This window comes from Equus asinus, chromosome 18, assembly GCF_041296235.1.
Source record: "Equus asinus isolate D_3611 breed Donkey chromosome 18, EquAss-T2T_v2, whole genome shotgun sequence".
Lineage (NCBI taxonomy): Eukaryota > Metazoa > Chordata > Mammalia > Perissodactyla > Equidae > Equus > Equus asinus.
Genome location: NC_091807.1, coordinates 1,278,827 through 1,290,013, shown reverse-complemented (window position 1 = coordinate 1,290,013; position 11,187 = coordinate 1,278,827).

The following is an 11,187-nucleotide window of genomic DNA, read 5'->3' as shown; positions in this document are numbered from 1 at the left end:
ACCCAGCCATCCCACTACTGGGTATCTATCCTAAGAACCTGATATCAGAAATCTCAAGAGTCCGTTGCACCCCTATGTTCATCGCAGCATTATTTACAATAGCCAAGACGTGGAACCAGCCTACATGCCCAGAAACTGATGATTGGATAAAGAAGATGTGGTATATATACACAATGGAATACTACTCAGCCATAAAAAAAGACAAAATTGGCCCATTCACAGCAACGTGGATGGACCTCGAGGGTATTATGTTAAGCAAAATAAGCCAGTCAGAGAAAGACGAACTCTATATGACTCCACTCATAGGTGGAAATTAGTATATTGATAAGGAGATCTGATCGGTGGTTACCAGGGAAAAGGGGGGGTGGGGGGTGGGCACAGAGGGGGAAGTGGTGTACCCACAACATGACTAACAAAAATGTACAACTGAAATCTCACAAGGTTGTAATCTATCATAACATTAATAATAAAAAAAAAAAAGAAATCCTCTTTTCAAAATTTCCATTAAAATTTAATGACTGTATCATTGTAAACTAATATCCAAAGTATAGAACTTGTCTTCCACAGCCACAATAATATACTCAAATAAATTGGGTCTGTAAAATGTAACAGAGGGGAAAAAAATCCTTTTTAATTTTAGCCTCTAGATTTCTCAGGCTTTTCGTTTTAGTAGCTTAATGGTCATAATATGACAAAAATACTTATTTCTCTTTGATATTTAATATTGAAAAACATAATCTAAGGAGATTTTGTGTCCATTCTCACACGCTTTAACTAAAGCAGTCTTGGTGTCTGATTACTCTGTGCAAGTGGTTGTCATCATTCCTGTGACCAAACATGTTGATCTTAAATCTCCTTGGAGTTTGTGTCACTGTATGAAGTTAACCTTTTTATGCTTATTACAGTGAATTTGTGGGTTACAATCAACAACAAGTTTCTCTTTCTCCTACTAAGTAAAATTAAATGATCTCGTAATATTTTACATATCTTTTGTAAACAGTGAAACACTGCAGATGTTATAGACGATGAACCCTTACTCATATTATAGTTACTTTTTCATTGTGTCCATGAGTCTGAAATTAAATGTTTCTATTAATAAGAAACAGGTAATTTGGGTTGGAGGTTATAGGGTGTGTATATATTATATATATATACACACACACATATACATATTAGCTGGTCCTGGATATTTAATTTCACAATACATGTTCTAACATTTACTTTCTAGTAATATTTTTTCTCTAGTTGAAGCAAGGCTTCAGCTCAAATACTGAAATGACCATTTATGAGTACTTCCATAGAAAACAGTAAGTGGAATATTTTAATTACACACTTTTCCTGGGGACGTTTTTGCTTAAAAAATCCTGGCATTTTATTTTCTGGTAGAAATATCTTTGAAGGAGTGTATCTGACAAGCTGGTTCTCTCTCCAAAACCATAGACACACTCTCTTTCAACTTTCCAAATCAATATAATTCATATTGCATATTTTTGACCAGTTTATCTGTTTTAAAAAGCCCAATAAGAAATATTATATTTAAATATAATTTAAAATAGCAAATAAATACATTTAACTATTCAGCATATTCTCTTAATATCCACCTACAGTTAGCACCTTTTAAATTTAAATTTTAAAATACTGTATTTCTGGAACTTTAAAATTCATAAAGGAAAATGTACTTCTTCATAATCATGTTACCGTTTTTAGGAAAATTGCCTAAGTTAAAGCCACTACGGCAGGTGATAGCTATCAAGGGAGGGATATGTGTGTGTGTCTGTAGTCATTAAACTTTATAATATTCCATGTCTTTTTGCTTTCACTTTACTTTCATTTGCCACTTTTATTTGCATGGAGGAAAAATACAAGATCTCTAAGCATTAGAAAAAATTACTGCATATAAATCACGAATAAAACGCATCCATTGATCTCTAATTGAGGCCTATTACAGAATTAGCTTTAAAGAGTTCCTGCTGTCTGTGTGCCTTAAGCTTGGACATCTACTCTCACCTTCCCTGCTTCTTCTAGATGCTGCCTATTGTTGCTGAAATACCCTGACCAGCTTTCCTCTGAAAGTCGTTCACTGATCAGCAGCAAGACACACTTCTACAATATATCAACCTTTTTCCCCAAATATGCAAAGTTGCAGTTTTCCAGCTGATAAGTAAGAAAGCACAAATGAAAAATTTTTTCTTAGGAAGATCTTTTTTTTTTAATTTATTTTATTTTTTTGATTTGCAGTAACATTGGGTTATAACATTATATGGCTTTCAGATGTACATCATAATATATTTCGAATTCTGCGTAGATTGCATCATGCTCACCACCGGAAAACTAATTATAGTCCATCCCCTCGCAGATGAGCCTAATCAGCCCTTTTGCCCTCCCCACTTACCCTGTGGTAACCACCAATCCAATCTCCAATGCTATGTGTTTGTTTATCATTGTTTTTATCTTCTACTTATGAGTGAGTAGGAAGATCTTTTGAAAATGCTTATACGTACAAAGTAAGGTGGTAGAAAGTGGTGTCTTGACCAAGTAGACTGAATCATTGTTTCTGTCACTTAAAATTATATTTGCCATATTTCTCTAAGAACTTACTGCTTTCTAGAGAACTTGTTACTGAACAAAGATACGAGAACTTATTTGAATGTTAGGATGATTTGGGGATATTATTAATTTTCTATTCCCATAACTTACCTTTTGCTTTACTCTTTTTAATTTTTCTGTTTATTCCATTGCAATATAACCTGGTGAAGTATGTACTAAGATCCCCAGCCTATGATTTCTTGAAAAATTCCCTGGTGTAGTAAGTCTTACTCAAGCATCATTCCTGCCTTAATTCTAGGGCTCCAACGCTCCATAAAGCAAAATAGCATCCAAGGGAATAAAGACTCATTTTTTCCAAGTTGGAAAAATCTCTCTATAATATTAAGAAACTGTGTCAAACAAACTAAATTCTTGTTGTAGTCCTAGTAGAAAGCTTTTCTTCACCCAAAGCTAACTGTGTTTACTCAAATTCTCGGATAACTAAATACATAAATAAAGCTGAAGGGGCTAAGTTTTTCTTTTAACCTCAGAAATAACCCACTAAAAGTTTTCTCTAAGTTCTTTCCTTTATAGTCTTTAGATTGATAAAAAAAAAAAAATGCAAATGGCTATAGAAGGTTATTCAGGTAAGTGTACCTTGATAGGTAAAATAAATTAAACAAATAAAAGACTATATAATAGATATGAGCTGACACACGAGGTGTAGAGCAACAGCGAGGAGCTTGAGGCACCATCTTTTCTGTGCTATGCTTGTTGTGAGGACAAATAAGTAGTTTAAATCTCACAGCTACAAGCAGGCTTTCCATAAACCAGGTGCCACATTCATTCTATTTCCCAGGGAGGTATTTTGTATTTAAAAAAGCATTGATAGCTTCGTATCAATGCATCTAAAATGAGTATCTCTTACATGTGGTGTCACTAATTAAAAATACAAATTAAACTTTGTGGACATTAAGCATGTTTCTTAGAGGAAGTCTAAAAATTAAAATTTGACTGGATATAGTAATTGATTTCTTCTGCAATCTTTTAAAATATTCATATGTAATAGTTCTCATTATTTATGTGAGTACGAGGCCTAGAGCTCTCTGACTGTGTGGTTTGATTTGTTGGGAGCTTAAAAGTGTAAGAAAGCCCTTCTTCCTATTTTGGGGGAAAAAACACAAAATTAAATATTACATTTAGAGGATTTTAAATTTCAAAAACAAAAGTAAAGAAAACAATTTTATGGCTTGAAAATATTTACACTGTTTTGTGACACTGTAGCTTTGTTTGGCTTCCATCACTCTTTATGTCCGTCGGTATAAAATCAATTGATCATTAATTACAATAAATAAGTTGACATAAACATTTTTAAATAAATTCAGTGAGTGCTATTTATTTATTGTTTGCCCTAAGAATAATTTCTGGATCTCTCTATGGTCAATAGTTCACTTAAAAGTTCCCTTAATGTTGCTTAGTCAACCCACTTATCTATGTTTTTAAAGGGGTGGGGGTATAAGATTACTAGTTTAATTTTTCTATCAACACAGTAAATGTATATATTTATTCAAATACAATGGAATAAGTCTTACGTCACTGCTATGTAATTTCTTCTGCCTACATTTCTGGTCTATGTTAAACTGTTTGAAAAGGAAAATTAAAGAAGCAAGCTAGTAGGTAGAGTGCTGAAGTCTGACATAATATGAATCCAAAAAAGGGACAAACAGAACAATAAAAAATTAAACTTTATTATAAATATATACTATATATATGCCATGTTTTACACTATATATCACTTATACATTATATAGTGTAATATAAACGTATGCTATGTATTATCAATATAAACTATATTTATTTATAAATATATTATCATGAGTATGAATCACATTTTTATTTATTCAGCAGGTATTGATTGTGGACCTGCTCTGTTCTGGGCACTGTTCTAGAAGCTGGGAAGACATCAGTGAACAAAACAGACCACAATCTCTGCCGCCCTGGCGTTTACGTTTCATTTGCTTCTGACATCGCATCCTGGTGAAGTCACCCGTCCACAGGCTCGGCCTCCAGGCGCAGTGTCTGTGGGGCTCAGCATCCAACCATGGGCTCTCCTGACATTCCGACAACATAGTATTCTGGACTTCCTCCGGCTCGTATTTCTTAGGCTAGGCATATTACTCTATCAGTGGACGGTCTCCAGCAACTCATCAAAGAGAGTTCTGAGTGAGAAGATCATTCAACAGCACATTGTTGAATATTATGGAAGTTGTACGAACTACCACGGTGAAGGATATTAAAAATCGATAATTCAAGTCTTGACAGTGAAGGTAGAAAATAGATTAATTTTTCTAAGTTGGGCATGTTCTCCTCCAGAGGAAGAGCTCATCCCTACAAGATTTTTCAGTACTTACTACAAGAGCATCTCATGTCTCTTTGGAAAATCATGATGGGGTGAGCCACTTTTACTAATGGGAGCAAGACACATTCCACAGGAACATCAGGGACGTTGCTTCGCTTAAAGGATTAGGATATTTGTTCTATGCATTTTTATTTTGATCCTTTCTAGAGTTGTACACCTTTAAATCTAAAGTGCTAAGGCGAATTCATTCCATTTTTGCTCTATTCCATTTTTGCTCTCTGCAATACCTTTACCGCAGATGCTATAGGAGAGCTGTCGCCCTCTCTCCGCCCGGTAAGACATTCCAGGGACTTCTTAGCTAACCCTCACCCATTCTGGAGATTCTGTTTATTTCATTGTCAGCTTTATCAAATTTCATTACCTTTTTCAATAAATTTTACTAAATCATATATTTCTCAGAAAATACCTGTAACATGCCGTGAATCTTACATTCCTGTCATTCTCATTATGCATTTTAGTGGGAAAGTTTAAGGGGGAAACGCTGCGTACAAAGGAGAATGATAAAGAAGAAGCTCTGTCGCTCACCTCAACTCTTTTAGTGTGGAAATGGGTAGATTCTCTGGACCAGGACTCAAATGTCACACTTCCTTGTCTTGATTCCTCAGGGCTACGATGAACTAACTCATCACGGGGTCCAGGCTAGTTAAGTAAAACAGCGTTACGCGGTTAGACAGAACTCATAGATGTACATAGGCGTTCATACCCTTCTGAACTACTGCCAATCAGGAAATTAATTAAGCTGAACCTAAAAATAAAGTCGTGCTAATTCCGGTGAACACCTCTGGGCTGTGCGTCAAAGTGCAGATCTAACCGCCGGACCTTGAGCGGCGTGGCTGCCGCCCCCGCAGAGCCCTCTAGCGGAGGGCACGGCCGCCCGCAGGCTTGGCGACAAGAACCCGCCAACACCCACCGGGAGGCGAGTCCCGGCTGGACGCTGCTCCTCAGTTTGCTCAGATGCACGGGGTCCTCCCTCAGACACACTTCTTACGCGGGAACTTGACTTGTAAATTTATTCTAGTTTTCGTGCTTTACAGTAAATTGGAAAAAGGTCCAAGTTTTCACTTGGGGCTTTACTCGTGCGAGTGTTTCAAAAGATAATTACTGAATATCTGAGCCTAAACTAGCTAAATAATAGAAATTACAAATTGAATGCATTTGAAATAATAAGAATATAACATGTTCATTTTGAATCCTTTCTTTGCCTTAATTAAGAACTGTAGGAGGGTATAATTTTTTTCTAGGAAATATTTATATTATTTGTATATTTGTAATTATTTTTATATGTTTTAGGTGCAATCCCTTTTAACGTGTCTTATTTTCAAATTACTTAGCTTTTGAGCTTCAATACTTGTGTAAAATACGTATTTTTTAATTTAAGGAAATATATCTGGAGACGTAAAAACCTAGAGTTTGAAATGGAAGTAGCTTCCATTTTAACCTGGGAAATCTTGCACGGGTAAAGATGATTGACATCGAGGTGGATTATCTGCCACATTTTAAATTATTTATCCTTATTTAACCACAATGTTGACGTGACGTGAGAGGGATCACTGATCCCTCGCACAGTCTCGGAGATGAGCTGGAAAAGCAGCTGAGGTTGCTTGGGCCCTTGCGGAAAACACAGCACCCGTGAAAAATCACAAATGCTTGACAGTGTTGAATATAAGATCCTGACGACTTAATACGGCTTATTTTTCCAGTTCCCAGCTGAATTGAGGACTATTGTTTGACAAGCACATAATCAGTTAATTTTTCTGTATCAAGTAATGCTATTTTATGTCCAGGCTTACAAGATACTTGACAAACAAAATTGAAGCCATGTGTTTTCAAAATATACTTCTACAGAGCATCTAACACTCCTTTCCCTTCTTTCGCTTTATGTTAAAAAGTGCTCTAGGTGCACCTACATTTTTACCTGTGCTGTAAATACAGCTTCAGTTACAACATCATTAAAACAAGTTCCCTTTAATCTATAGGCCATGTAGCTATTACCTGTTTTACTGAACCATATATCAAGATATAGCGAAAATTAAAATGCTATTTTGTACTTCAAATTAATTGATTAGAAATGAGGGATGCTAGTTTTTCATCTTTAGATAAACTTCCTAATATTTATAAGCATAAAGTCACTTTGTGTGAAGTCATGAGTTTCTTTTATAGTGGCTTTCTTTTGCTTGTTGAGCTGCGCAAATCTCCTTGGATAATTAAAATTTGGTCTCAGTAAATATCTCGAGAAATTGTCATCAAACTGTCATTGTCACATATTGAACATATCTGAAATAAAATGAAATAAATTATTACACATTGTTGTGTTAAATAGTGTCTTTTGTTTTCCAGATAATGTTGGTATTTACTTCGTCATTGAAGAACTTAAAACACTGGCCAGAGAATTCATACCCTTAAAACAGTTAACAATGCAGATGAGTAAATTATAAAATGCTTACAAGAGTGATACAGATAGAAGTGAAATGAGTCCACAGTAGCGATGAATTAGTCTTGACCTTACACCTTCAGGGAGAGAGGGATGGGGTAGTTAGGGTTGCGTAACTAGTTTGTGGGATCATTAGGTTTATCTTGAAGTTTACAGGGAGATAAGGTTGAATCGATTGGGCCGTGTATTCTCATGTCTTTATCATCTAACTGTTTAGTATTTTAATGGTTGTATTTAATTGTATCTCTAGACATTTATCCTAATTTTCCAAACAAAACATATGTATTCTAGAGCTTTCCCATACAAAATGTTGTCAGATCCGCAGAAGACAAGCCCTTTTGAGAAGTGCAGAATCTCAGGCTCTCCCTAGATTCACTAAATCAGAGTCTGCATTTTGACCAGCTCCCCAGTCTTCTGCACGTTAATGATTTAGACGTCCTGCTCCAGGAAACACTATTGGGTAACGTATTGATAGAGTAAGTCCTGTAGCATGTGTGTGAATGCAAGTGTACATATGTATATGAACGCATGTGTGTGTGTAAATATACATGATGATTTCTCAGAAGTGAACTTAAAAGGGCTGTGCTGCAGGTTCCATTTCAGTCAGACCCTCCCCGCCCTCCCCACCCCCCAAAGGCCCCTTTTGCCCTTGCTCTGAGTTGGCTCAGAGGTTTGGGATGTTTTCCTTAGATTTTAAGATGAACTCTTGGCTTGTTTTGACTGTCTTTTGGCAAGAGACATGGAAGACTAGGAAGTAATGGTAGTAGTAAAGTTTGTTTTTAAAAATGGAGAAATGTTCCAGAGGTAATTTTAAAAATGAGTGTAAGAGACGATTTTAAACAGCACTGGTTAAGCCTAACAAGCAAATCACATTTATGAGCTATTTTTTGCTTTTCTTTCGACGACTTTATAACAATTAGATGAAATCTTTCTCATTTACAATTAGAATTTTTCAATTAGTTCAAGCATGCAAATTTTTATATTGATTGCATAAACTTGCATGTTTAAATTCAAGATATGTTAATTCAGTGGATATCAGTTAAAATACTGCAAATTAATTTGTGCAACCCTCTGTGATTATTTTCAAATCCACAGTTCGGTGACTGTCCCGAAAAATCATGCCCTTCCAGAAGCTTCCTGGGACTATTCTACTGTTCTAATCACCCTCAAACTCTTAGGCAGTGGAGGAGTCCCAGCCATGTTTCTCATGAGAATTTTTTCTAGTATTTTCCTGTATAATGGCAAGATGTCTCACATATTCTCCCTATTGTTGCCTTTGATGTGTGAACAGGACTAGTCACTCATGTTTCAGTCTTCCTCGAATTGTAAAATGATGGGCTCTAAAGAATTGTGCAGCTCTAAAGATGATTTTTCTGGGAGGGGACTCCCAGTCCTGTGTTCTTTCCATTAACTGAAAAACACTTCCTTTTCAAGTTTCATCAAACTCTACCCTGTTTTCGGTTGACTGTCCCCTTCCTGAAATTTTCATCTGTCTTGTCATCTCCATCTCACTCTCTTTTTCTTTTACAAATTTACTCCACTTGATTAATTCTGAGAACTTCACACCACCCTTCTGCCTTTTGAATATTTTATTTAACAGAATTGATTCCTCCTCACTGTTTATGATCTTTCTGGGCAATTCCATCTACTCCAGCGGATTAAGCTCCTACCAATTTACTAATGATTGTTCAGTTTGCAGTTTCTAACCTACCTTCCCTTGGGGCTTTTTGTTTTGTGTCTAACTGCTGCTTTGAATGTCTGCACTTACATCTCACCATGTCCTAAACAGAAGTGGTCATTTTCCCACTTTTTCTCCATATCCCAAATTTGATCCACTAAATTCCTTGTCAATTAATTGCATCACTAGTCAGCAAAGCACAAGAGAGAGAAATCTTGTAAGCCTCTCCTAGTCTTTCACGTTCCCATTACTCCCTGCTCTCCTCTTTTCTAGGCTTGCCTTTTCCTCCAAGCTTGCCTTCTTGAAAGACTAGTACATTTACTCTTTCTACTCCCTCACTTTCCATTTACTCCTTTGTCTTAATCCTACTTGCAGCCCAATTACTCCACCTAAACTGCTATCTCCAAAGTCGTCGAAACCTTCAGCTGTCAAATCCAGTTGTCTCGTTTCAGTCAATATCTTCCTGGATATTTTTGTTGCATGTGCTTTTGACCATGAACTGTTTGTGAAATCCTTGAAAAGTTTGGCTTCTAACCTGCTAACCTCTTCTAGCTCTTTGCTGTTCTCTGTTTCTGCTGTTGAGTTTTCTTCCTTGCCAACCAATCTTTCTGCCATCCCTTTGCTTACATGAATGAGCCTACTTGCTTCTTTATATACTATTTGCAGAGGAAATTATTTCCAAAGGAACAACCCTAGTCATGGTTTTTGTCTCCTAAGAGTTCATCTACCCTTGGCTTTCCCTCAGGTGACTTCAACTAGATGCACTCAACACAGAAATGTTTGTATCTATGCCCATTCTCTCTCTTCAAAACCTCTCTTGCATTTCTGACTATCTCTTCACTCAAGGCAGAGATTGGAGGACCTCCTAGACATTTCTACCTACCTCATTTCTCATAACCAATCTATTATGAAGTTTTGCCAATCCCCCAAGTTGTATTTGTGTAATTTGCTGTTCTACTGTCACTGCTCAGTATCATACCCTCTGCATCTCTCTTTTAGATCAAGATTAAAAAAAAATGTATTGGATGCTTTTAATATGTCAAGCACTAGGCTTACATTTTGTCTGTACCATTCCAAATCTTATCTAATCCTTACAACATCCCTATGAGATAGGATATGTTATTGTTGGAATTTCACTAAGAGTAACAGAGCCTGGGCATGCACTTAGGCTAGTCTGATTCAAGAGCCCCACTCACACCTCTGCATGATACTGGCTATCTTATTGCAAAGGGATCCGAATCACTCTCTTGGCTCCAAATCAGTGTTTTTGCTTCCATTTTACCCTCCCCCCTTAAACATGTCACAGTGATCAAAATGCAGATTGAATATGTCTCTCTTCTGCCCCTCATCACCCTAAGTCCCAGCTTCTTAGAAGAGCCAGTGGAATTCTTCTTAACCTTGCACTTTGCTAACCTTCCTGTCTCCCCTTCCCATATCCCCTGACACCATCTCGAAATCTATGCTCTCCTAATAGAAGGATTTGTCATTTCCTCCAAAAGCAGGCTTTCCATCTTTCTTATTTCTTCTCAGAACTCTTTTCTTTAAAACACTTCTTTCCAGGTGTCACTCAACTGCCATCTACTCCAGGGAGATACCCTTTATCCCCTGACTTGACTTACCTCTCCCTGCACCTTGTACTGTGAAAACACTCAACATGGACCTCTATCTAACACTAGTCACAGTTTCTCAATCTGATTCTAAGTTATTTTAAAGGGCAGGGTCAAGCTTTTATTCATTGTCTAGCACATTGTCAGGCACATGTTGGGCACTCACATTCTGCTGAACTCAGCCATCAAGTAAACCAAATGTTGCAAATGTCTTAGTCAGCTCCCTCTTCCTCAACCCCAAAATCCAGTTTTCATTGGGGAATATTGTTAATTTAACCTCAAACATGTATTTTTATTTCATCTCATATTTTCCTTCTTTCTGTTACATGGATCCTAGTTCAGTTCCTTATCACTTTAGCTTCACTTTAAAAACAGCCACAAATCTTGCCATCCTGCCTCTGCTTTTCCTTTCTTCCCACTCAGCAGTGGCTCTCAAATCTTGAGGACCACAGGATCACTGAGGAGCTTGTCAAGTTGCAGGGTCTTGGGGCCCAGCTCAGAGATTCAGATTCAGTAAGTCTGAGGT